Raw genomic sequence first — 26,486 nt, forward strand, 5'->3', positions numbered from 1 at the left:
ATGGTGTGAATCGCATTTGTTTTCTGTGAAGCATTTTCTTGGACTTGTGATCAGTCAGATACAGTGAAGATGGTGACGGGTCCAGCAGCAGCTTCTGGTAAGAGACCGTCTGTTTACACTTTGTGTACATGATGGATAGTTTGGTTTAAGATGTGTGTGAATATTGACTCTAAGAAGTTAATTTTGGTTTGCAGGTGACTTGGGTAAAGTTTTGTTTTAAAAAAAAAACTTTTTTTTAGTAGAGGTTCACATTAATTTTACACATTAGTTTTAGTGTCTCTGTTTCCTTGATACAATTCCTCGACTCTACTCACCCTCAAGTTGTTCTAAACCTGCATGAAGTTCTTTCTTCTCTCTCTAAGAATAAAGGTTACAAAACAGTTTCTGGTCCTCATTGACGTCCATGGGGACCAGAAACTTTGGTTTCCCACATTCTTCAAAATATCTTCTTTTGTTTTCTGCACAAGAAAGAAATGAAGATGGGTTTGAAACAGCTTGAGGGTAAGTTAATGATTAAGTTTAATTTTTGGATGAACTACCAATATCTCTACTGAAAAATTGGCATGAATCATAAGATGATCTTCTGTTTGGACTAAAGCTGAAGTTTCACAGGTCTCAAAATTCATCAGTGTTCTCACTCTGGTCTTTCATCAGATTTTTGTAGGTGCTTCACAAATTAATTGATTTTTTATTGCAAGATGATTCTACTTTCATCAAAAACAGCTTCATATTTTTTGTAATATTTGATGCAGCATTTTATTTGACAAAAAATAAAAATGCAATTTTTTGTTGTAGATTAATTTTTATTTATTAATTTCATTAAACACCATTCTTGATGGCAAATTTGTATTAAATTATAAAACACATGGAAAATAAATAGATTTAATGGGGCTCTAAATTAAGAGGTGGTTTAATGCAGTTTAATTGTGAACAAACAAGTTTACATTCATTCTAGGTCCAGCAAACATGTGGAGAGCATATCCCTCCCCATTAATGGTAAATTAAGCTAATATCGTGATAAATATATGATATGGAAAAATAATATTGTCATAACATGTTTGGTCATATTGCCCAGCCCTAATTTTAAAAATTATCATGAAAAATGCTGAAAATTAAAATCAAAGAAGAATAAAATTAAAATATAGTGAATGAAGAGGAATAAAATACAGATAAAATAATGTGCATATGTTATATATAAATAAGTCTAGCTAAAATCATCCAAATACAATTCAAAACAGAATAAATAAAAATAGCTTACTAAGGTGCATTATGAGAATATTGCAGCTGTCAGATTAGATGGAGCAGGGGGTAATTGGGCTAGTTCTCATTCCTTTTGGGCAGTTTTTTTTTTTTTTTTTTTTTAATTACGTTTCAAGTATACACATGTACATATACATTTCCTTTTGGGCGGGTTTTGAGTACGCTTTGGCCCTAAACTTTTTCTGCTTCATGCTCACTACTGCGCAGGTCCCAAATTAGCACAAGATGTCAGTGGCAGCGCCATATTTTCTACCAAAAAAAAAGAGGAGGTGCGTCGTTCATATTTTTACAGTCTATGCTCCAGATCGTCGTATTGATGCAAGTAAGTTTTAAAAAGTCCTTGAACAGTTATTGATAATTACGTTAATGATCAGATAACTATTTTAAATAAGTGTATTGCGATGCTTTTTTTTTTTTTTTTTAAATATCTCCTTCCTTTTAGGCTGTTGTTTTGTGATGAGAAATCGAAAGTGAGTTTGTGAGCTGCCTGAAGCACGCGATGAACGAGCTGTAATGTCTTTGTGTCAAAAAAGAATATAACAAATATCAGGTATGATTAAATAGGATATTTCACTTCACTTAGCACGATAGCTTACATTTATCCTAATGTTCAGTTAGACCTGCTGTGAGAGAATTTAAAATAGAATAAAGTTTGAGCGTGACGTAATGATCAAATGGTTCAGAAGAAAGATCAGTTTCCCTTTATGTTTTAAGTCTACTGCAGGAATAATGTTTACTCCATGCATAGTGTACTTATATTTATTAGAGCTATATGTTATGAAGAGTTATTCTGAAATTGAGCCCTAATTTTTTTTATGAACTTTTTGTTGTTGTTGCTGCTGTTGTCAACTCAACATTCATCATTATATTTACCTAATAGCATAATGTAATGTCCAGGTCGTTCTGAGCAGCAGAATTTCTTAAACGGGAAGATCCCAGTGTTGATCTGTTCGGCGGTTTATCTGCAGTAATGTCAGAGGAGCGAGGAAAATACTCTCTCTCTAAGATGAGTCTCTCAGAGAAACAGAGGTAAGACTGCATCTGAATTCAGTCATTTTAAACACTACTGAAGTGCTGAAATTGTAGCGTTACCCTAAGGCGGAGTAAGTTTTAGTGTTTTCTCAAACAGTCATCATCAATCAACAGTCATAAACTTTGAGTATTCATTTCATTACAATGTGTGCTTTACTGAAATCATGACAAACTAAAGTGATCATGCCAGGAGCACAGCAGAAAGAAACTAAATAAGATTTAGAGTTAGTTTATAAAAGTCTCTGTAAAATGCAACAAACACTCAGGAACAAAGTAAAGGGAAGAAACTGGCTTGTTCAGAGTCCAATAGAGGTGTAGCGTTGAAAATTAACTCGCATCTGCCAGGTGTTTAAACATTAGGGATATTCCAGGTGTCACAACTTTGTTCCTGTTTTCGTGTTGCTGTAACTCAGAGTATCACAAGATCATGGATATTAATACAGTATTTATCTTGATATTAAATGTGTGTTGCTTTGTATGAAAGTGTCTGGAGTATGCAGTTGCTCGCCTGTTAGACCATCAGATATCATGTCAAAAATTAATAAAAACAAAACAAAATGACAGTATTGCACAGTTATATTATGTGTTAAACTATTGTTTGCAACATTAAACCTCTTCAAATGAGCCTGAAGCACCACATTTAGTAAAATTTTTCTCTCTTCATTTCTCTTTCCTCTTTGTGTTATAGGGAAAACTCCTAGTTTTTGTGCGTACATACGCATAGGATGAAATCTCTGGAAAGTTTTATAAATGAGCCCTGGAGGTGATTTGAGTGTAGTGAACTCACTGTCATGTTCAAGAGACCAGTTTGGGATGATACTCTAAATTCTGACCCTACCATCTCAGACAACATTTTTTCAATCTTCTATTATCTAATTTTGGTGAGCCCGTGTGAATTGTAGCCTCAGTTTTCTGTTCTTAGCTGACAGGAGTTTGTTTGTCTTCTGCTGCTGTAGTCCATCTGCTTCAAGGTTTGACTTGTGCTTTCTGCAGACCGTGGTTGTAACAAGTGATTATTTGACTTACTGTTGCCTTTCTTTTAGCTTGAACCAGAGTGGCCATTTTTCTCTGACCTCTGGCATCAACCAGGCATTTTTGCCCACAGGACTTCCACTTACAGGACACTTTCTTTTTCTTTTTCAGATTATTCTCTGTAAACCCTAGATATGGCTGTGTGTGTGAAAATCAGCAGTTTCTGAAATACTCAGACCAGCCTGCCTGGCACCATCAAAAATGCCACAGTTAAAGTCACTTAAATCTCCTTTCTTCCCGATTCTGATGATCAGTTTGAACTCAGTAGTGTGTTTACCCACAATGCAAAGCACACAATTGCGTGGGGCCCCCCGAGATTTCTCCCAAGGGGGACCCCACAGAGGTGTAGTCTACTGTAGCCTCAGCTCAAGAGAAGCGGCAGCTTGAAGCACACGTGAACTGATCCTCTCCTCCGCTTTAATACCAGTTACAGTGCGAAATAAACATGAATGAACAACTAAACATATGTTAAAAGATACAGTACAACTTACTGAAATCTGTATCATCTCTTGTGTAATCGTTCGTGGTTCAACCGGGGAAAGACGTTAATAAAACAGCTTGTAAACAAACAAACGTAACGTCACATTTACCTCCAGAATAAACACATTCAGTGACCATAAACTCGTTAGTCAGCTAGAAAAATGAACCCTAGAGAGGAACATTTAAGTGAATATATGCATAATATTACATATTAATTATAATGTTTTTTAATAGCCTATATCAGTGGTTCCCAAACCTGTCCTGGAGGACCCCCAGCCCTGCACATTTTGTATGTCTCCCTATTTCTGACACACCCATTTCAGGTCTTGCAGTCTCTACTAATGAGCACATGAGTTGAATCAGGTGTGATAGATGAGGGAGACATACAAAATGTTCAGGGCTGGGGGTCCTCCAGGACAGGTTTGGGAACCACCAGCCTATATAATGCATATTTGAATAAATCTGTCAAGTTGACAGCCACCATTTAAATGTTTATATTTCAAAAAACGAATTGGAGTAGAAATAATTTTAAATTTAGTAGGCTTATTATAACTTTATTATTATAAAAAATTCCTTGAGTGTAAGTTTGTATACAAATCAGTTCATTTTAACCTTCAATTCTATTAATGTAGTACCATTCCCAATATATTTTACAGCATTAATTAAATTTTCCATGTACTGTAGCTGATGTATCCAAAATAGTTGATATCAAATCAAATTGCAAGCTTGTGAATTGAAATGCATAACTATGATGACAGATTGGCAGGAAATTGGCAGGTGCAAAACAGAAAACAACGTTCAAACAGGGTGATATTGTGACATAATGATAAGCCTCATCTTTTATTGATAATAGTAGTTGCAACTCTTAAATGTGCATTGAAGATTGAAAATCTGTGCTCCAGGGACCATATTCATATAACATCTAAGGCTAAATGTAGATCTTAACTGGCTGAGTTAGATGGTGATTGACACTAAACAGTAGAAAATCAGTCCAGAGTCTCTCCAGCTGTCAGTGTCATTGGCTGTTGCTTATTATCTTGTGTTGCTTATAATAAATTGACATGTTGATAAAACACACATAAGCATTGTTTCAGAATGCTCTCAATAGCTTGGATCAGATGCATATGCATTAGTGAGTGTGGTGGTGCTTATGGGGTGTCGCTCTGGGACGGGTAAGTATGAGGCTAAGAGGGAAAAAATCACAGTACTTGTAATGCATTAACCCCAAGACTGATAGATGTAAAAAAAAAAAAAAGAAAAAAAAAAAAGGAAACTTTAATTACTTAGAAATGCCATAAAGATATTTTTCCTTTCTGCTTTGTGTCATTAGTGAAAGTTCAAGCTTATGTGTGTCCAGCTCTGTGTCTGCGAAGAGTGACTGTTCAAAAGATGGTGACATGCCATATTTAAGTGAGACAACACCAAGGTATTTCATGTGTTTTGTGTTACAGTATTGCATTAGCTTAATATATTTGTAAAAGGAAAGGAACTAGATCAATCAAACCACTGAACACAATGTCTGCCAGTATGACTTCCTCTTTATTTAACACGGTGTGAAGCTGCTTTCCAGTAACATAGTTACACAAGCAGCCACAAAGGGACATGAATTCACCATGGAAATAAAACTTAAACCAAACATAAATACGTCCCATCTATCCATTATTACTGAGACAAAATCCATGGCTATAATGCATTTAATTACCAGTTGCAGCATTAAATATTTTCAAATGAGGCTTAATTATCTCCTGTAATAAACTGTTTTTTTTCTCTCTCTGTTTTTTGTGTCATTAATGTAAAATCAAGCTCAAGTACGAAGAGTGACTGTTCAAAAGATGGTGACATGCCATATTTCAGTGAGACAACACCAAGGTATTTCATGTGTTTTGTGTTAGAGTATTGCATTAGCTTAATATATTTGAAAGAAATGAACTAGATCAATCAAACCACTGAACACAATGTCTGCCAGTATGACTTCCTCTTTATTTAACACGGTGTGAAGCTCCTTTTTATAGTAACATACAGGTGCTGGTCATATAATTAGAATATCATCAAAAAGTTGATTTATTTCACTAATTCCATTCAAAAAGTGAAACTTGTATATTATATTCATTCATTACACACAGACTGGTATATTTCAAATATTTATTTCTTTTAATTTTGATGATTATAACTGACAACTAAGGAAAATCCCAAATTCAGTATCTCAGAAAATTAGAATATTACTTAAGACCAATACAAAGAAAGGATTTTTAGAAATCTTGGCCAACTGAAAAGTATGAACATGAAAAGTATGTGCATGTACAGCACTCAATACTTAGTTGGGGCTCCTTTTGCCTGAATTACTGCAGCAATGCGGCGTGGCATGGAGTCGATCAGTCTGTGGCACTGCTCAGGTGTTATAAGAGCCCAGGTTGCTCTGATAGTGGCCTTCAGCTCTTCTGCATTGTTGGGTCTGGCATATCGCATCTTCCTCTTCACAATACCCCATAGATTTTCTATGGGGTTAAGGTCAGGTGAGTTTGCTGGCCAATTAAGAACAGGGATACCATGGTCCTTAAACCAGGTACTGGTAGCTTTGGCACTGTGTGCAGGTGCCAAGTGCTGTTGGAAAATGAAATCTGCATCTCCATAAAGTTGGTCAGCAGCAGGAAGCATGAAGTGCTCTAAAACTTCCTGGTATATGGCTGCGTTGACCTTGGACCTCAGAAAACACAGTGGACCAACACCAGCAGATGACATGGCACCCCAAACCATCACTGACTGTGGAAACTTTACACTGGACCTCAAGCAACGTGGATTGTGTGCCTCTCCTCTCTTCCTCCAGACTCTGGGACCCTGATTTCCAAAGGAAATGCAAAATTTACTTTCATCAGAGAACATAACTTTGGACCACTCAGCAGCAGTCCAGTCCTTTTTGTCTTTAGCCCAGGCGAGACGCTTCTGACGCTGTCTGTTGTTCAAGAGTTGCTTGACACAAGGAATGAAACCCATGTCTTGCATACGTCTGTGCGTAGTGGTTCTTGAAGCACTGACTCCAGCTGCAGTCCACTCTTTGTGAATCTCCCCCACATTTTTGAATGGGTTTTGTTTCACAATCCTCTCCAGGGTGCGGTTATCCCTATTGCTTGTACAGTTTTTTCTACCACATCTTTTCCTTCCCTTCGCCTCTCTATTAATGTGCTTGGACACAGAGCTCTGTGAACAGCCAGCCTCTTTTGCAATGAACTTTTGTGTCTTGCCCTCCTTGTGCAAGGTGTCAATGGTCGTCTTTTGGACAACTGTCAAGTCAGCAGTCTTCCCCATGATTGTGTAGCCTACAGAACTAGACTGAGAGACCATTTAAAGGCCTTTGCAGGTGTTTTGAGTTAATTAGCTGATTAGAGTGTGGCACCAGGTGTCTTCAATATTGAACCTTTTCACAATATTCTAATTTTCTGAGATACTGAATTTGGGATTTTCCTTAGTTGTCAGTTATAATCATCAAAATTAAAAGAAATAAACATTTGAAATATATCAGTCTGTGTGTAATGAATGAATATAATATACAAGTTTCACTTTTTGAATGGAATTAGTGAAATAAATCAACTTTTTGATGATATTCTAATTATATGACCAGCACCTGTAGTTACACAAGCAGCCACAAAGAGACATGAATTCACCATGGAAATAAAACTTAAACCAAACATAAATACGTCCCATCTATCCATTATTACTGAGACAAAATGCTTGGCTATATAATTAGTGATCGACCGATATTGATTTTTTAGAACCGATACCGATAATTTGTGTGTTTATGTGCCCGATAACCGATATGCAGAACCGATATTTATTTATTGTTATACTCCTGTTTATGACCCGATTACAACACCACTGAACTGAACAAACCATTTTATTTATAACAATCACTCCCTTCTTGTATAGAAAACAAAAATCTTATTTATACACCAATAAATAGAGGGGTCTGAAACTGCAAAAAAAAAAAAAAAGTATATAAAAGTGCACTGTTACTAAACTGTTTTTGTTTAAAAAAATAAAATCTTCGATAAAGCAAAAAAAAGGTCAAATAAATAAAGCATATGAAAGTAATTCTAACCAATTAAAAAAATATAATAAAACAATCTAACCCACCTGAAAAAATAGCATTGTTATTTTAATGTAGCTTAATACTCCCAGTTGAGCAGAACTTGTAGTGTAGAAAACGGTCTTTCAGCATTCTGCCCCATAAGACTGCTTCGTTGTTGTATTGTTAATTTTAATCTTCATTTTACAAAAATAATTTTATTTATAAAAAGCATCAGCAGCAACACTAATGTTAACAATAAGCAAAATAAATATCGAATGTCTGTTTTCAAATGGAGCAAATAAATTAAAGACAGGAGTCATATCAACTTTGCAGAAATGTAATACTTCATTTTAAACTACAGTTTTAGTAGATTTATAAGCTGTTTAATAGGCTAAAGATTGAAGAATAATTCACTGGATAATATTCTCTGGAATATTGGAATATAACAAACAAAACATTGTATTTTATTGCATTTCTCAACTGGTATGTTATGTCAGAATTATTAATAATGTTTTTGTCATTCCAGATTATGAAATATCTGCTGACAAAGCATTGTTTATCTATGCATTTACACAGAACTATACTCAAACTGTGATCGCTCACAGAGATAATAATTAATTTCCATAGAGTTGTGTTTACTTGGATGTTTATTAGCGAATTAATCGTAATTATTTAAACATTTACTATATGACTGTGTTTTAAACAACCAAATCTTATTAAAAGTTCCATGGCCGTGCTGGAGCATTTCCTGTAGCTTACATCATCCCGCTGAGTGAACAGCAAAATACAGGCGACTTCACAAGACTAATGATGAGCGACAACAGAGAGAGAATTAAATTCAGCGCTTTTATTTCCAACATGTGCTCATTCATGGCTGTATTATTTAATTCATGCAAAGTTACGTCTTTATTTGGACAGGACTTGACGGATTATCTTACGTGTCTCCGTGAGCTTGTAGACCAGCTGCATAAACTAGCTACATTTCAGTCATTTATACTAATGTGTGCATTAATGGCTGTTATGTTAAATAAACTTTCACAAGAAACACGTCACACTACTGCTTTATTTTAAGTTGCTTTTTTAAAACCCCTAAAACCACTTTCAACAGCTGTGACTAGTGAAAAGCTTTACTGAAAGGTTTTTGTTTTAAATTCAGAATAACATTTACTCCTCCTCATCTTTCTGTTACCATAACAAAAATATGAACATAATTCTTATTTTAAATGTATTCTATCTGAAAACATTCAGTAATGTCTACTCCAAATAATGTTATTAAAAGTCATGTTAGTGTGATCTCTTGCACTTCTTTGTACTCAAAGTAATTGAAAAATACTATTTTGAAATATGTGAAACTCAACATTAATTATTTTGTCTTCTGATTCCATCTTACAAACTTGACAGAAAAAGCTTGCTAAAACAGGCTAGTGGCTGGCTTACATCCTGGTTTTCATCTTAGAAACCTGTGAAATGAATGAGACCATCATTATCAGGTGAGGATCCTCTGAAGAGACTCAATATAATACTGCATCTATGAAGAAAAATGAATGTGTGATGTCTGTATAACAATCTAAAGTTTTCATTATTAAAGTAAGAAAAAGAGAAAGAAATGCAATGCCTATGTGAGATTTATATCTATAATATCTTTACATCTTTATATGTCTTTAATATAAACTTTGTCAGATCAGGGATTTTTAGGGAGATTTTGCCAAACACAATTCATAAAAACTATTCAAAACCCACAGCTGATGAATTCAACACGTGTTTGTCTGAAAGCAAATTTAAACATCTTCAAATAACTTAGTTTTAACAAATGTAAAGTTTATCCTATAGCTCTTAAGTATTACTATTTAAAAATGATAACTAATGCATACAGGTGGAAGAAGTTCAGACGTACAAATGTAATGATGCAGCAACAATGAAAACATGATAAATTTGTGTTTTACAGGTTGAATACAGGAGGAAGAAAGACTGGGCCAGTGTTCGGGTGGATATGATATTGGGATTAAACTCAACCATAATGAAGTCATTCATATGTTGCTTATATTCTGATCATGTATTTCTGTATGTTTTGCGTTATATCTGTCTTGTGCTTTATATACAGAAAATATTTAAATTTGCATTTGTAAATGTAGAAGATTTTGTTATGGTAAAAGTGAGCATAATATGATGTGTTTTACTTTACAATTAAAATCATATGTGTGTCAAAAGTAGGCCTACATGTGCTGAGAACATGGTAGCATAAGGCCTGGTTCTAAAAAAGGTTTGCTGTGTATGCAGAAATTTGAATCATAAAAAATGTGTGTATGAGTATGGAAAATTCTATTTTAGGCTAGAAGAAAGAGAAAAATATGGTCAAAATAACGTGGCCTCGGATCATGTCGCATGGTATAAATATGAGCCGAAAACAAGGAAGAACAGTTGTTGCCTCTGCAGACATAACAGCTCCACTTTGTAATAAAGTGTGTATTCTGAGTCAAAGATTTTGAGAAGTGTTTTGTTTTACAAAAAGAAGAAACTACCACATTTGGCGACCCCGGCGGGACTGGTTTGAAGCTGAGGAAAACCACAGAGTGGGGCTTCGCTGACTGACCAACATAGGAAAAAAGTGGCCACAGGTGAGCAGTTTTATGCTTATTTAAATACTTGTGTTGGTCATCAGAGATGCGCAGTGTGGTGAGTTACTGAAAGCTTCACCAAATTCAAAGAACTAAAAGAAAAATAATCTTTGATTCTAGAATACTTGCATGTAGTGTGTCAGGCCTGGGTTAAGGAATTACTGATAAAGATATCAGTGGATCTGTGTTAATGCATGCACGCAGATGGAAAAACGTTCACGGTTACCGCTTTCATTAAACATAAGGTTGATGAAAGGTCTGCTCGGGTGAACGGGTTAAGTCTATTATGTTACTTTGTGAAAGATCAAAGGGTAGTAGACTTGTCTAGCTCAAGATACCGCTCTGTGACGACAGAGGACTGCATGGTTGAGACTAGGATTATCTATGATACCGCTTTGTTGTTGATCAGCAGAGGTCTGAATGGATAGATAATGTTTTTTTATATATGGTATTATTTATGGCATGTAGAATCAGGAGTTTGTGTCAGGGAGTGTAGAGTTAGGAGTCTGTGTTAGTGTCTGTGTGATAGGCCTATGTGTGTGTGTGGAAGGTGTGCATACCAATATCTATAAATAAGCTCCTTTCCTCTGGACTGTGACAGTTGATACTTGGTTAATGAAGAGTCTATGAGAAGAAAAATAGTTACAGTCCATAGAAAAGTAGATAAAATAAAGGAATGAGTGTATGAGCCTTGTTTTAAGCCCTATAGGGACAAGTGAGATTTTTGATATAAAAGATTTAGTGAATTTGGAAAAAGAGCTGATTGCTCAGACATTATTTAGATTAGAATTTACAAAAGTTCGATTTGATTCATGCGGATCTCTGAGTGTTCAAGTTTCAGATGGCTTCAATGACAGTGCTATGACAAATGGAAGCAACAAGTGGAGAGAGGGTCCCCAAAGACACGACTGCAGAGAGAAGAAGAGAGAATTTGGGTGACGAGCTTTCAGCTCCCCTACTGAAAGGACAATTCTACTTCAGCATGGAGAAAGACTGATTTAATTTAGGAAAAGGTGAAATGTTCACTGGAGACTTTTCCTGAGGACAAAGAGGCTATCCTGAGATGCAAAACTGTGGCAAGATTAATCCACAGCCAAACATGAGAAGAGGCAAAGAAAGATGTGTTTTATGCTAATATGTTGACTTTATAAACTATTGCAAATATATATTGAGATTGTTTTTCGTGGTGTGAATCGCATTTTCTTGGACTTGTGGTCAGTCAGATACAGTGAAGATGGAGACGGGTCCAGCAGCAGCTTCTGGTAAGAGACCGTCTGTTTACACTTTGTGTACATGATGGATAGTTTGGTTTAAGATGCGTGTGAATATTGACTCTAAGAAGTTCTTTTTGGTTAGCAATTGATTTTAGGCTAATGTTCTCTGTTTTGTTTACTTTTAAACTTTTTGTGCAAGTGTCGTGTATGTGGAGAGATAGAGTGAGCAAAATCAAGCAGTTTCTACAGTATTTGTAGTGCACAAGAAAATAGGTCTATAATCACGATTAGAAGGTTAAAAACTAATATGGTTTTAATCAAAATCGGTATGCTTAGTGCATTAAAACTGTTATTAAAAGACCAATTTTTTTCTATACAGTTTATGTAATAAATGTTAATGTAAAATATTGTCTTTCCACTTGAATTATACTGCTGTTGTCTTAGCAGTAGATAGTGCTCAATCAAGCACAAGCAAGAGCACTCTCAGTTGATAATTTCATACTGGTGAACGTTTCAGTGCGTATTTGTGTTCGCGCTCAGGAGAATGTCAGATGTTTCTAATTACAACATGATTTTGCAGCGGTGAGCAGTGTAACCAATGACAGCCATGTTAGCTGATCTCTTGAACGCAATGGCCAATCAGGGGCGTTTAAGTGTTTAGGATACGCGCTCACCGGAAAAAACGCCGGAGTTGTTGTTTAGCGCTGAGTTTAGACGCTCGCGAAGCCTCTCGTTAACAAGCGAGTAGACACCATGTAGAGACTCGTTGTGAAGTGTAAACAGACAACTATAACAGATGAGTTACATATTTTTAGTGATTATAAAGGAAGCGCTCTTTGCATGTTTATATAATAGGGCTACATTCAGAATTTAATCACAGTTTTGTTTTTCATGATTTTTAACCAATGTTAACAAAAGAAACCTTATTGTAAAGTGTTATTGGGCGTCAGTTTGTGCCCCAATCACAGACTACTACTGCCAACTAGCACGTGCTAGAAATTAGCTGTCTATATTAGCAGGTATCAGTAATCTATATCCGTCATTCAAAGGACAAACCGAAAATAACATTTGAAATGTTAAAAAAGTTGTAATTACTATATACAGTATATTCACAGTTTGTGAAAATATATTATACTGTTATTATTTATTATTATTATTATTATTATAGGATATTTGTATAGTTTAGTTTATCGTATGTTCTCATTTTTTTTTTATGCGTTTTTGTAAAATCCTAATTTTGTTGGTGGCAATACATTGCTATTTTTCACAGTGTGATGTTTGGACATTATATTAAAGAAGTTAAGGTCAGTTTGACCTGCAAACATCATAATAATTAATAATTATAATATACGGAACCCCCATGAATTAAAAGAATAAATAAATAAAACTTACAGAAATGTATTGTCCCCATTTTTTAATTTATAGATCATAATGAAAATAAGATTTAAATGATATTTTGACTACTGAACTAGGAAATGTCTATTTCAAAAATATGTTCCCCTAATATTTAATATTTTTACTATTAAAATAATGTATTGCCTCATTATATTTCTCATTGTATTTCTCTTGTGTGTGTGTTTGCAGCAGATGCATGTTTTATTTTTCTCCTAAACTTGTACAATGTTAATACACTTCAATCTTACTTTTACTTGACCTTTATTTACATATTATACCCCATAATTTCTGTCTCTTTCAGAGATGTCACTGTGCAGCTCCAGTCCAGATGATCCAGTGATCCGGATTCTTCTGATGGGCAGAAACAGTTCTGGGAAAAGCTCATCTGGAAACACTATACTGGGAAAAGTAACGTTTAAAGTCCAAAAGCGTAAGAAGAAACATGAGTCTGAAGTGTGTGAGGCTAAATCACAGATTGGTGAGAAGCAGGTTGCAGTGATTGATTGTCCAAATCTCCTGGATCCAGATCTGTCTAAAGAGAAGCTGGTCTCTCTATGTTCAGCAGGTCTCAGTGCAGTTCTGCTCACCGTTCCTCTAGAGGAACCTGTGGGAAATGAGGAAGAGATCCTGGATTTCATTAAATGTTTATTTGTTCCTGATGTTCAGAAGTACATCATGATTCTGTTCACACATGGAGATGAACTGGAGGATCTGGATGAGACCATTGATGGACATCTAAAACGCCAAGATCATGCAGACTGCGACTGGTGACAGAATGTGGAGGAAAGTTTCACAGTTTCAATAACGAGAGAATCAGACAGTCAGATACAAGAACTACTGCAGAAGATTAAAGGAATTATCACGGAGAACAGAGGGAAATTTATCAGGGAGCGAAAGAGGAGGAGATCAAGCAAGGATGATCCTGATATCTTTTGTAAGTTGTCTTCTATAATGTTGTCATTGTAATGCATACATATGGCAATTATATGTTGACACGCTAATCTTTCTGTTGTAGATTCAGGAGGGACTCCATCAGAAGATCCAGATGAGATTCAGATCCCCAAAAGGAAAGATCAGATCCGACTGGTTCTGCTGGGAAAAACTGGATGTGGGAAAAGTGCCACTGGTAACACCATCATCGGCAGAAAAGTGTTTAAATCTTCAGTCAGTTCAAAGTCTCAGACGAAACAGTGTCAGTCAGAAACTACAGTGAGAATGGGTAAAGAGATCTCAGTGATTGACACACCTGGACTTTATGATTATGTATTCAGTAAAGAGGAACTTATTACTGAAATTAAATGTGTAACATTATCCTCTCTTGGACCACACGCTTTTCTTATTGTGATTAAAGTGGGTCGATTCACTGAGGAGGAGAAAAATACAATAAAGGAGCTCAAAGAAGTGTTTGGAGAAAAGATAGAAAAATACACCATGATCCTCTTCACCCATAAAGATCAGTTAGAGAAGCAAAATAAAACCATTGAGCAGTTTGTACAAGATGGTGATCCAGATCTTCAATCCCTCATAAAAAGCTGTGGAAACAGGTTCTTCTGTTTAGACAATGAGTCTGCCAGTTTCCCTCAGTTCAAAGATCTGCTCAATAAAATAGAGGCGATGGTGGCAGAAAATAGAGGGACGCACTTCACACGTGACATGTTCAAGGGAACAGAGAAACACATACAGGGGATTCAGAAGCAGAAATTAGACAAGAAAGTCAAGCAGTACAAACAGGAGCACAAAGAGGTCACTCGATCAGAATGGCAGAAAGCATACTGGCGTTTAGTAGAGGAGTCACGACGAAAAACTGAGTGGGTTATGAATGAAAGTAAATTATACATATATGTAGCCAATCTCCTGGAAATGCAAGTGGTTGACTTTGATGAGATAGACAGGGCCATAAAGGAGGCTGAAAGCAAAGGATTCAGTAGTACTGAGGCAGCTTGAATTGCTATCAGAGCCACAGGAAAACTAGCAAAAAAGAAACGGTGTAGAGTTCAATGAGAAACATAATCAAACACACTACTGACAAGCTTCTTCAACTAAGATTATAATGAACAATATGTTAATCTGTGGTTGCTATAGGCTTGCATGTCATTCCATACACTAACAACACTGCACTGCATTCATCTGAAGACTGAATCTGTTACTGTCAGTCACTGCTGTTCATTTACATGATGCTTTCATTAATGTTTTGCAAAATCTGTTATTTCAGTGTTTAATCATATCTGTATGCAAAGTGAGTGTCAATCTGACATGAAAATTAAGCCTGGATACACTAGTCAAGATTAATATGAATATTAACAAAGGCTATAAAATAACACAAGACGTGTCACTCGTATTGTTATGAATGGGTGAAAGTGCAACGCGCAATATGGCGGAATAAGTCCCGCCTTCTAAATAAGAGCCAATTGCCGATTGGTCACTGCAGCGGCCAAGCTCAAATGCGCACCTCCGAAATGAGACGCAAGAGACGCGTATTTACGACTGCCCGGAGTATAAAGGAGCGCCTGGAGAAACAGTCAGCATCTCATTGTCTTGAGGGACTGTTCTGTTTGATCGCGACTATATCGACTCCGGTAAGGGATTCTGCCTTACAAACGTTCAAGAGAGTGTGTTTATCCGTGTCCCAGGATATACACATTTTCTGGGCGTTTTCTGTCTGGAGAGGAGCGCGCGTAGACAGTGCTTGAGGGCGCTGCCTGTTTGCTTTTCTGTTGTTTACTGTGAGCGTCTCCCTATCGGGACGCTCCGTTCTCGTTTGGCACTCTTCCCGAGGGTAGAGTTGTCTGCATCTGTGCCTGGTGATTCTAGCCCCGTCTGTGCTAAGGCATAGCGGCGGCTGCAATCATAGGCCAGGTGAGCTCGTTGGGAAGTTTGAGAAAGCTGCTGTGTTTTTGGGACGCGCTTTTCGGCGGGCTGCAGCTGCCGTGACAGCGCGTTAAGAAAGGGGCCGTGCGCGAACGGCTCGACGAGCGGTTCCTTTCTGTCCATGAATACTGCAGCTTCCATGACTTTCCATTCCTTTCTGATCTCCGCGTTTGAGATCGGGAGCAGGGGCGATTCTAGGGTCAGAGCTTTAGGGGTGCTGAGCACCCAATGAGCCCCACTGCCACCACCCACCCTCTTTTCACACAAAAACAAAAAATGTTACAAAAAGTAAATGTAATATAGGCTACTTAATGCCAATAAGTTAGTATAGGAGTATGAGTAGTTACTGTTTTGCTTGCCACTATTCACTATATGTCAAGTTGTTGTTGTTGTTGTTGTTGTTTCCTCACCTGGTTCTTCCTGCATGCTCTCCCTTTCTCCTTCTCCATCTCCCTCTCTTTCCCTTGGCACTGACAATCATACACAAATATATTGTAGGCAGGAGAGTTGAGGTCAGTTTGTCATGTCACAAAAATGTTATGGAGACCATTTACAGATTCTAAGGATATGATCAAAAGGCACACAGAGGCGTGTCATTTTAAATGTCTTTATTATTATTATTATTATTATTATTATTATTGGGCTTAGAAACTTTTTTTTAAATGACAAATTCCTTTCACAAGAGAAGCTGTATTCTCCATTGTGGGTTTGAAATAATAAAAAAATAAAAAAAAATAAATAAATAAATAAAAGCAGGGGACCATTGCCTAGATAAGTAATTTGATACAACAACAGCTGGTTTGCATTATCTGTTACTTTAGCTTGCTTAACACTTTTCAGAAGAACAAAAAAAAAATCATTATGGACTGTCCCTAGTCTCTCACCTGGTTCAGGTTAAATCCTCTGTGTGTGAGGAATGAATAAATACAGCAAAAGAAAAACATTAAACTTTCTTTTATTGTCTAGTTTGATAGTCAGCCACAACTGAAAAATAACAGATATAAATCTAGGAATGAATAACAATTCATTTAATAAGCCACAGTGAGTGTTTTCACACATACTGGTGGTATACAGTGATATGTCGTTTTCACTCGTCCAAACGCCAGGGCTTCATGTTTCCATGACGACTGACCAGAAAAGACGCACGTGACTCCATGTTTACATGACTCCCGAAAATGAGTATCAAATTAACGATAAACTTTAACAACAGAGACACACGTACGCACTACACAGGTACGCAGTTTATTTTTTTAAGTTTTTTTTTTGTAGCGCTGCTATTTTTGTTTCACGCTCTAGCAGTTAATAAACAGAACTGAATGCGTCTTGTGGAAGAACATTGTAACCGGCGCTACTTCTCTCCGTTTATGACTATACAGTCCTGTGCTACTCCAGAAAATAAACACTTATTATAGGTGGACCATGGTGATTCAGGATACTGACAGTACTCACCGATATGGTTTCGGAATCGGAACAACTCTAGGTAAAAGGAAAGAAGTGTGAGACACAGCTTTGGAGCAACTTAGTTGATTCACAACACTACATAACGGGTTCTCACTCTGCGTGTGTTTCGCGCTGGATGACGGTCGTGCTGAGCGGTGCAGGTACAGAGGAGAAGAAGAAGAAGAGAAGAGGATGACACCATTTGCTAAGGGGGATGTTTTCATTTTCATCCTTAACACATACATTTTAAACCACAAACTACGGAGTATGTTTTGGACATTATTTAACCTTGTAAAAGACGAACAAAAATTTTAGAATAACAACAATTCTTACTCCAAGTTTTAGGGGTGCTGAGCTCCTTTTTATATACAGGTGCTGGTCATATAATTAGAATATCATCAAAAAGTTGATTTATTTCACTAATTCCATTCAAAAAGTGAAACTTGTATATTATATTCATTCATTACACACAGACTGATATATTTCAAATGTTTATTTCTTTTAATTTTGATGATTATAACTGACAACTAAGGAAAATCCCAAATTCAGTATCTCAGAAAATTAGAATATTGTGAAAAGGTTCAATATTGAAGACACCTGGTGCCACACTCTAATCAGCTAATTAACTCAAAACACCTGCAAAGGCCTTTAAATGGTCTCTCAGTCTAGTTCTGTAAGCTACACAATCATGGGGAAGACTGCTGACTTGACAGTTGTCCAAAAGACGACCATTGACACCTTGCACAAGGAGGGCAAGACACAAAAGGTCATTGCAAAAGAGGCTGGCTGTTCACAGAGCTCTGTGTCCAAGCACATTAATAGAGAGGCGAAGGGAAGGAAAAGATGTGGTAGAAAAAGTGTACAAGCAATAGGGATAACCGCACCCTGGAGAGGATTGTGAAACAACCCATTAAAAAATGTGGGGGAGATTCACAAAGAGTGGACTGCAGCTGGAGTCAGTGCTTCAAGAACCACTACGCACAGACGTATGCAAGACATGGGTTTCAGCTGTCGCATTCCTTGTGTCAAGCCACTCTTGAACAACAGACGGTGTCAGAAGCGTCTCACCTGGGCTAAAGACAAAAAGGACTGGACTGCTGCTGAGTGGTCCAAAGTTATGTTCTCTGATGAAAGTAAATTTTGCATTTCCTTTGGAAATCAGGGTCCCAGAGTCTGGAGGAAGAGAGGAGAGGCACACAATCCACGTTGCTTGAGGTCCAGTGTAAAGTTTCCACAGTCAGTGATGGTTTGGGGTGCCATGTCATCTGCTGGTGTTGGTCTACTGTGTTTTCTGAGGTCCAAGGTCAATGCAGCCGTATACCAGGAAGTTTTAGAGCACTTCATGCTTCCTGCTGCTGACCAACTTTATGGAGATGCAGATTTCATTTTCCAACAGGACTTGGCACCTGCACACAGTGCCAAAGCTACCAGTATCTGGTTTAAGGACCATGTTATCCCTGTTCTTAATTGGCCAGCAAACTCGCCTGAACTTAACCCCATAGAAAATCTATGGGGTATTGTGAAGAGGAAGATGCGATATGCCAGACCCAACAATGCAGAAGAGCTGAAGGCCACTATCAGAGCAACCTGGGCTCTTATAACACCTGAGCAGTGCCACAGACTGATCGACTCCATGACACGCCACATTGCTGCAGTAATTCAGGCAAAAGGAGCCCCAACTAAGTACTGAGTGCTGTACATGCTCATACTTTTCATGTTCATACTTTTCAGTTGGCCAAGATTTCTAAAAATCCTTTCTTTGTATTGGTCTTAAGTAATATTCTAATTTTCTGAGATACTGAATTTGGGATTTTCCTTAGTTGTCAGTTATAATCATCAAAATTAAAAGAAATAAACATTTGAAATATATCAGTCTGTGTGTAATGAATGAATATAATATACAAGTTTCACTTTTTGAATGGAATTAGTGAAATAAATCAACTTTTTGATGATATTCTAATTATATGACCAGCACCTGTATATGTATGTATGTGTGTGTGTGTGTGTGTGTGTAATATATATATGTGTGTGTTATATATGTGTATATATATGTGTGTGTTATATATGTGTATATATATGTGTGTGTATATGTGTATATATATATATGTATGTATGTATGTATATGTATGTGTATATATATATATATATGTATATATATGTATGTGTATATGTATGTATGTATGTATGTATGTATATATGTGTATATATATATATATATATATATATATATATATATATATATATATATATATATATATTACAGGTGCTGGTCATATAATTAGAATATCATCAAAAAGTTCATTTTTTTTATTATAAATTATTTTTAAAAATGAAACTTTCATATATTCTAGATTCCCTACATGTAAAGTAAAACATTTCAAAAGTTTTTTTTTTTTTAAATTTTGATGATTAGAGCGTACAGCTCATGAAAGTCCAAAATCCAGTATTTCAAAATATTAGAATATTTCCTAAGATCAATCAAAAAATGGATTTGCAAAACAGAAAAGTTCAAGTTCTTTAAAGTATGTTCTTTTGTGCACTCAATACTTGATCGGCAGGACATATTACAGCAAATGACTTGCTCCTAGCACAAATTACAGCATCACTGAAGTGTGGCATGGAAGTGATCAGCCTGTGGCACTGCTGAGGCACTATTGAGCCTTCAGATCATCTGTATATTGTTGGATCGACTGTTTCTCATCTTTCTCTTGAAAATATCCCATAGATTCAGGTCAGGCATATTGGCTGGCCAATAAAGCACAGTAATATCATGCTCAGCAAACCACTTGGAAGTGGTTTTTGCACTGTGGGCAGGTGCTAAAGTCCTGCTGGAAAAGGAAATCAGCATCTCCATAAAGCTTGTCAGCAGATGGAAGCATAAAGTGCTCCAAAATCTCCTGGAAGATGGCTGCATTGACTCTGCACTTGATAAAACACAATGGACCAACACCAGCAGACGTCACGGCCCCCCCCAAATCATTATTGACTTCAGAAACTTCACACTAGACTTCAAGCAGCTTGGATTCTGTGCCTCTCCAGTCTTCCTTCATACTCTGGGACCATGATTTCAACATAAAATGCAAAATTTACTTTTATCTGAAAAGAGGACTTTCGACCACTGTTCACTGTCCAGTTCTTTTTCTCCTTAGCCCAGGTAAGATGCTTCTGACATTGTCTCTGGTTCAGAAGTGGCTTGGTAGTCCTTTTCCTGAAGATGTCTGAGTGTGGTGACTCTTGATGCTCTTCATTCTACTCATTGTGAAGCTCTCCCAAGTGTTTGAATTGGCTTTACTTGACAGTATTCTCAAGCTTGCGGTCATCCCTGTTGCTTGTGCACCTTTGCCTACCCAATTTCTTCCTTCCAGTCAACTTTGCATTTAATATGCTTTGATATACACTCTGTAAACAGCCACCCCATTCAGTAATGACGATGGAGGGTGTCAATGATTGTCTCCTGGACCATTGCCAAGTCAGCAGTCTTCCCCATTAGTGTGGTTTCAAAGAACAAAAGATACCCGGAATTTATACTGTAGGGATGGTCATTTAATGAAACTCAAATGTAAATATTCTAATATTTTGAGATACTGGATTTTGGACTTTCATGAGCTGTACGCTCTAATCAACAAATTTAAAAAAAAAAAACTTTTGAAATGTTTTACTTTACATGTAGGGAATCTAGAATATATGAAAGTTTCATTTTTTTAAATAATTTACAATTAAAAAATGAACTTTTTCACGATATTCTAATTATATGACCAGCACCTGTGTGTGTATATATATATATATGCGTGTGTGTGTGTGTGTGTGTGTATATATATATATATATATATATATATATGCATGTGTATATATAAACATATATCATGCTCAGATGCTTCTTATGGTCAGACTGATGGCCGGGCCCATAGTGATTATTTCTGTCGGCCCGCTATTTCCGTTTTATAGTGAGATGATCTTTTAGGCTTAAAAGAATCTTAGATTCCATCCTTTCACGTAAAAAGGAGCATTAGGAGTCTTCGGTCTTCCGCAGGAGGGTCTATATTTTATGTATTTAAAATAAGACCTTATTTTCCTGTATAGTTTTCTGAGCGTGTAGTCAGGAAAAAGTAGGGTTTTTTTGGGGGGCAAACTGAAGTTGATAGACTGGCTGAATATATATTGTGCAGGCCACAAAATGGCCGCCTTTTAGCCACCTGTTGTTTAGAGTCGCTTCTTATCTGCTGCTTTCTAGAGTAGTTTGAGTTGGCACTCATCACTTCAGTTAGTATGTATGTTTAAGTCGGCCTTAATCGGCCGCCTGACATTGTTTGCTTGGAGCTTCGCTTTCTTTCTCTTATCCATGAGATTTGGAGGTGAAGCCCAGGCCTCACTAGGCTTGTGGCCCTGTAAGAAGGCCCATAGCTTAACGGCCAGGCTAGAGCCAGGTTAGGTGTGTTATTTACATATAACCCTATGTATACTATCCCTTGTCAGGTTGTATAGTTCCTAGTTCTGGCCTCCTCCCGAGGGAGTTGTTAGACCGTATGCCCATTATCCCCTTGTTATGTAGGTGCAATTATTGAGTTTAACAGCTAGGTTGTAGACTGTTTTTAGACTTCCTGATGCTGTTATCTCAGGTGGTAGGCCCTTATCTTTGCGTAGATAAGTCATGCTGTGTGTGCTAGGCCCCACTTTCTAGAACTTTTATGCTATGGAAAGTGTGTTTTTTCCTCTGAGCTACTTGTTTTCTTTAATCAAGTTTGAGTTGATGTTGCTAGTGTTTAGCGTCCGTCCTCTATGGCTCAGTACAGTTTTGAGAATCTGTTGGGAGAAAATTATTTTCCTCTTTGGAAATAGCATATACATCAAAGCATTGTGTTTGCTTTAAAGTTCTAGATTTTTGCCCTACATTATATGTGAGCTTACTTATGCTGCCACAGGTTAGCACCTGTTCTCATAATAGCAGGCTTTTTCATGTAGCCGCTATTGGAGACATTGGTGACCTAATATTCCTCATTAGTAGGTTTATTGGTGTTACTGAGTGCATCACCTGTTGGATTGCATACTCAGGGTAGTATAGAACCACTTTTTCAGGAAAGCTGGTTTCTATTAGCTCCCTTTTTGGTGATCTTGTTAACAGCTATATTGCATATAACTTTGATTGTAGGCTCTTATGGTTAATTAGCCTCCTTCTAGTTAGCAATTGTATTTCTAACAAGTGCTGTTAAGCTGATCATAGTTTGCTCACGTAGTTTACATTCACGAGCTGAAGCCACGTGTCATTGGACCGGTAGGCACTCAACAGGCCTCCTTTCTAGTTCACATGTTGGCACAGTTTGTGTTCTATTCTGCAAGCAGGCTGAGCGCCACTTGTTGCTGAGATTGTAGGCACCACAAGGCCTCCTTTTTAGCTGACTTGTTGGCAGGATGCCTGGGAATCCAAGAACCCATACCACCATCGGTCCAACACCACCCATCGGCCACGCCCTACCTCTGTTGAGTAGGCCTTAAACAGGCCTCTTGTGGAGTATGGCGGCGTAATATGCATTCCTTCTCTCAGTATTATGCGTGAAAGGTTTTCCACTGAATGCATGGTCGGTTAGTATGGTCCTGGATTGGCTGATGCCATGTGTTTACTAGGGTAGGCCCTAATAAGGCCTCCTTTTTAGTTTACATGTTGGCACAGTTGGTGTTTATATGGACAAGCGGGCTGAACGCCGCTTGTTGCTGAGATTGTAGGCCCCATAAGGCCTCCTTTTTAGCTGACATGCTGACAGGAGGCTTGTGAATCCATTACCACCATCGGCCACACCCCACCTCTGTTGAGTAGGCCTTAAGCAGGCCTCTCGTGGAGTATGTGGCATAATATGTATTTCTTTTTAGAAACTAAATCCTTGAATGCATGACCTGATGGTTGGTATGGTTATGGTAGCCACTTGCTGATGCCACGTGTTTACTAAGGTAGGCCTACCTCGGCCTCCGGTGTAACATGTGGAGTTCAGTTATGTACTCCTCTCGCTATGAGAGTAACAAGGTGTTTTTACCGAGTATTTTGAGTGGCTGGCCCCTCAGGTTGATTATGGTAGTGAAACCTTACTAAGGTTTGGTTTAACCTACAGATGCCTCCCTGACTCTGATTCTACTCTAGTTGAGCTAAGAGCCACCTAGCGCCTAGGGTGGATCTTTTGTGCTCCTAGAAATGGCCACGAGACTTACGCCGTCTGTCTTAAAGGTTGCTAGGCCCTATGGGCCGCCTTTTTTGAACACACTGGTGTATGTTTGTGTATATTTCTCTGTGAGAATTCTGTGTACACTTTCGTTGGCCAGAGGCCCAAGTAATAAATCCAACCTCTTTTTGTCTGGTTGTCTATCGTCCTTGGTGCCTAAACACTGCCACGAGCTGATGCCACGTGTCCGTTGAGGTTATAGGCCCCTCCAGGCCTTCCTTAATACGTGTTGGCGTATTAATCAGGCCTCCTCCTAAGATTCAGCCCTAGGCTGGTTTGTGCTCTCCTGTAGGAACAGGTGTTTAGCGCACAGCCTCCTCAGTGCGTTAATTAAGCGCTGAGTAGATCCTAGGATGAGTGGATTATACTCCCCTCAATACGAGGGTTCATAGCACTCAGCTGAATTCTGCTCTCCAGGATGCCCGTCTCTACGCGTGGGTCTGAGTTGTTCCTGCCTTCCTGCAGTCACTCTTACCTGCTCTCTTCTATGAAGAATGCGTTATGGAGATTCTGTACTCAGACAGGGTTGGCCAAGACTAAGTTTGTCCTATGACAGGCCAGGTCGGCTTCCCTGGTGGCATTGGGAGTGACTTCGTTCCCCTCTAGTGACTGGCCGGGGTTCCCTTCGGTTCTCTGGCCACATTCCCTAAAAGGGACCACTTTCTCTTCAGAAAAGTTGGTTCCAGATGCCTTTGGCGGCCTTGGTAGGCCTTCTGCAGAAGGTCTTCTTGAGGCTCAGCTTGGGCTGTTGGCCATAGGGAATGCTGTCATTGACAGCCTGGTGTGACCCGAGGGTGAGTTGCTAAGCGTTTCCTTCGAAACTGCTTGACGTTTGTCAGCCATATTATTTGGCATGCACTCTCCTCAAGCATGGCGGCGTGGGTATATCGTTCCCCATTGCGTAATCAACGCAGAGTTGAAGTTCCCTTTCGAAAGGGAACGTCTCAGGTTACGGATGTAACCATAGTTCCCTGAGAACCAGGGAACGAGACTCTGCATTTCCTTGCAATGCTTCGGTCTGCCTGCCTGCAGAACAGTCCCTCAAGACGATAGATGCTGACTGTTTCTCCAGGCGCTCCTTTATACTCCGGGTCGCGCCATATTACGTCATAGGCTGTCGCCGGCCAATAGGGATTGGAGTTGTTGGATAGTTTGCTTTCAGACACCGGGTCACGTGTGACGTTCCCCATTGCGTAATCAACGCAGAGTCTCATTCCCTGGTTCTTAGGGAACTATGGTTACATACGTAACCTGAGACGTTTTTTGTCATGATTTGAGTGTGTAGAAACAAAATTTATAAGACAGTTGTCAGATTTCATTGGTGATTTCAAATATGAAATTTAATCTAAAGCTTGGCAAACAGCTTTGGAGAATTTTATGTTTCCCCATTCAAAGAGATAGGAGCTGTATTTAACCAATGTTAACAAAAGAAACCTTAGTGTAAAGTGTTTCCAACATTTCTTCTTTGATTCACTTCATCCTAAATTTATAACTTTAACTGTATTTTAGTTCTTGACATAAATGGATAAATAGATTTTAAATAGCAGCATCTGGATTGTAAATCTGTCAATTTTGTCATGTTTTGTTTGTTTGTGATTGTTACGTAATATGTCATGCACAATATTTTGTGAGTGTATGTGTTTTTCATCTGTCATCAGTATTTGATTTGTTTTACTGTCATTGTTTTGTTACCTTTGAGACATAAAAATCAGACTGAATATTAAACAAACTCTTCTGACTGGTATTTTGTGCATAAGACGTATGTTTCTCGTTTGTGTCACAACTGAGAGATTGAAAACTGATGTAGTTTTCAGGTTAGAATGGGTAACTGCAGCATTTTGTCTGCATGTGGACTAAAACAGAAATGCGAAACAGCAGCTCTTCTCTCTGAGTTTACAATCATGTATTTTGAATGCACTTTCTCTGCTTTCTGAAAGGTTTGTTCTCATTGACTTTTGTGTTTGGTTTGGAGTTCAGTAGAGTGAAGATGGCAGAGGATCGTACCACACTTCCTGGTAAGAGATGTCAACAAATGCCTTCTGAATTATAGTTTACATATAAGCTTAATAAAGCTGTATCATTGTATTTCTCTGCATTGTTCCAGAGATTTTTTTTTTGGAAGCACTTTGTCTCTTCTTGTAACATTCCTGAAGAGTGGCATCACATAATAAGAACATGTGATGCTCTTTTCTCCTCAGAGAAAGCTTTTTGTTTTTGTCTTTGTTTCAGTTTGTCTTGGACATGGATGATGCTCTCGGGTGAAGGTAACTGAGGCAGGAATCTTGACGTCCCATTAGTAACTGTACTGGTGAGTACCCAATGCCATCCAGTGGCCTATTTTGGTATTTCAACAAGGCAATGTAGGGGTCACTTTTACTGCTCTGAGCTTTCTCTAACAAGTGTTTTTTTTTTTTTTTTTTTAAATACAAAATGAGAAGACGACAAGAAAAGAAAAAAACAAAACAAAATACATGCTGCCAATTACTTGTAATCTACAATTTACATGTTTAAAAATACAGAAATTAATACCTAAAATATAAAGTCATGCCTTAAATGAATTCTACTACAGCAGGAGTATCTAAATTCTACAGATGTAAAAAGATTAATAAATAATGTGCTTCAATTTATTAAGAAAACAAAAAACACAATGAAATATGATACACACTACCAGGCAAAAGTTTTTGAACAGAAAGATTTTTTAAATGTTTTTAAAATAATTCTCTTCTGCTCACCAAGGCTTCATTTATTTGATCCAAAATACTGATAATACCATAATATCGTGAAATATTTTACAATTTAAAATAAAACAGTTGTGTAGAATTTTTTTTTTTTCAGGATTCTTTGAATAGAAAGTTCAAAAGAACAGCATTTATCTGAAATA

The 26,486-nt window shown here is 37.6% G+C and overlaps 1 protein-coding gene and 1 pseudogene across 1 annotated transcript in view; both read left to right on the forward strand.

The window, feature by feature from the left end:
• The first annotated feature begins 151 nt into the window (after positions 1 to 151).
• LOC127510215 (GTPase IMAP family member 8-like) lies at positions 152 to 25,867 on the forward strand (annotated as a pseudogene).
• Positions 15,528 to 26,486, forward strand: part of LOC127509832 (protein NLRC5-like) — a 98,593-nt gene continuing 87,634 nt past the window's right edge. Inside the window, exons 1-3 of the mRNA XM_051888906.1 lie at positions 15,528 to 15,667; positions 25,583 to 25,620; positions 25,835 to 25,913. The gene's annotated coding sequence lies outside the window, so the exon portion shown is untranslated. The remainder of the gene's footprint in view (positions 15,668 to 25,582; positions 25,621 to 25,834; positions 25,914 to 26,486) is intronic.

The sequence above is a fragment of the Ctenopharyngodon idella genome, chromosome 3, assembly GCF_019924925.1.
Source record: "Ctenopharyngodon idella isolate HZGC_01 chromosome 3, HZGC01, whole genome shotgun sequence".
Classification (NCBI taxonomy): Eukaryota; Metazoa; Chordata; class Actinopteri; order Cypriniformes; family Xenocyprididae; genus Ctenopharyngodon; species Ctenopharyngodon idella.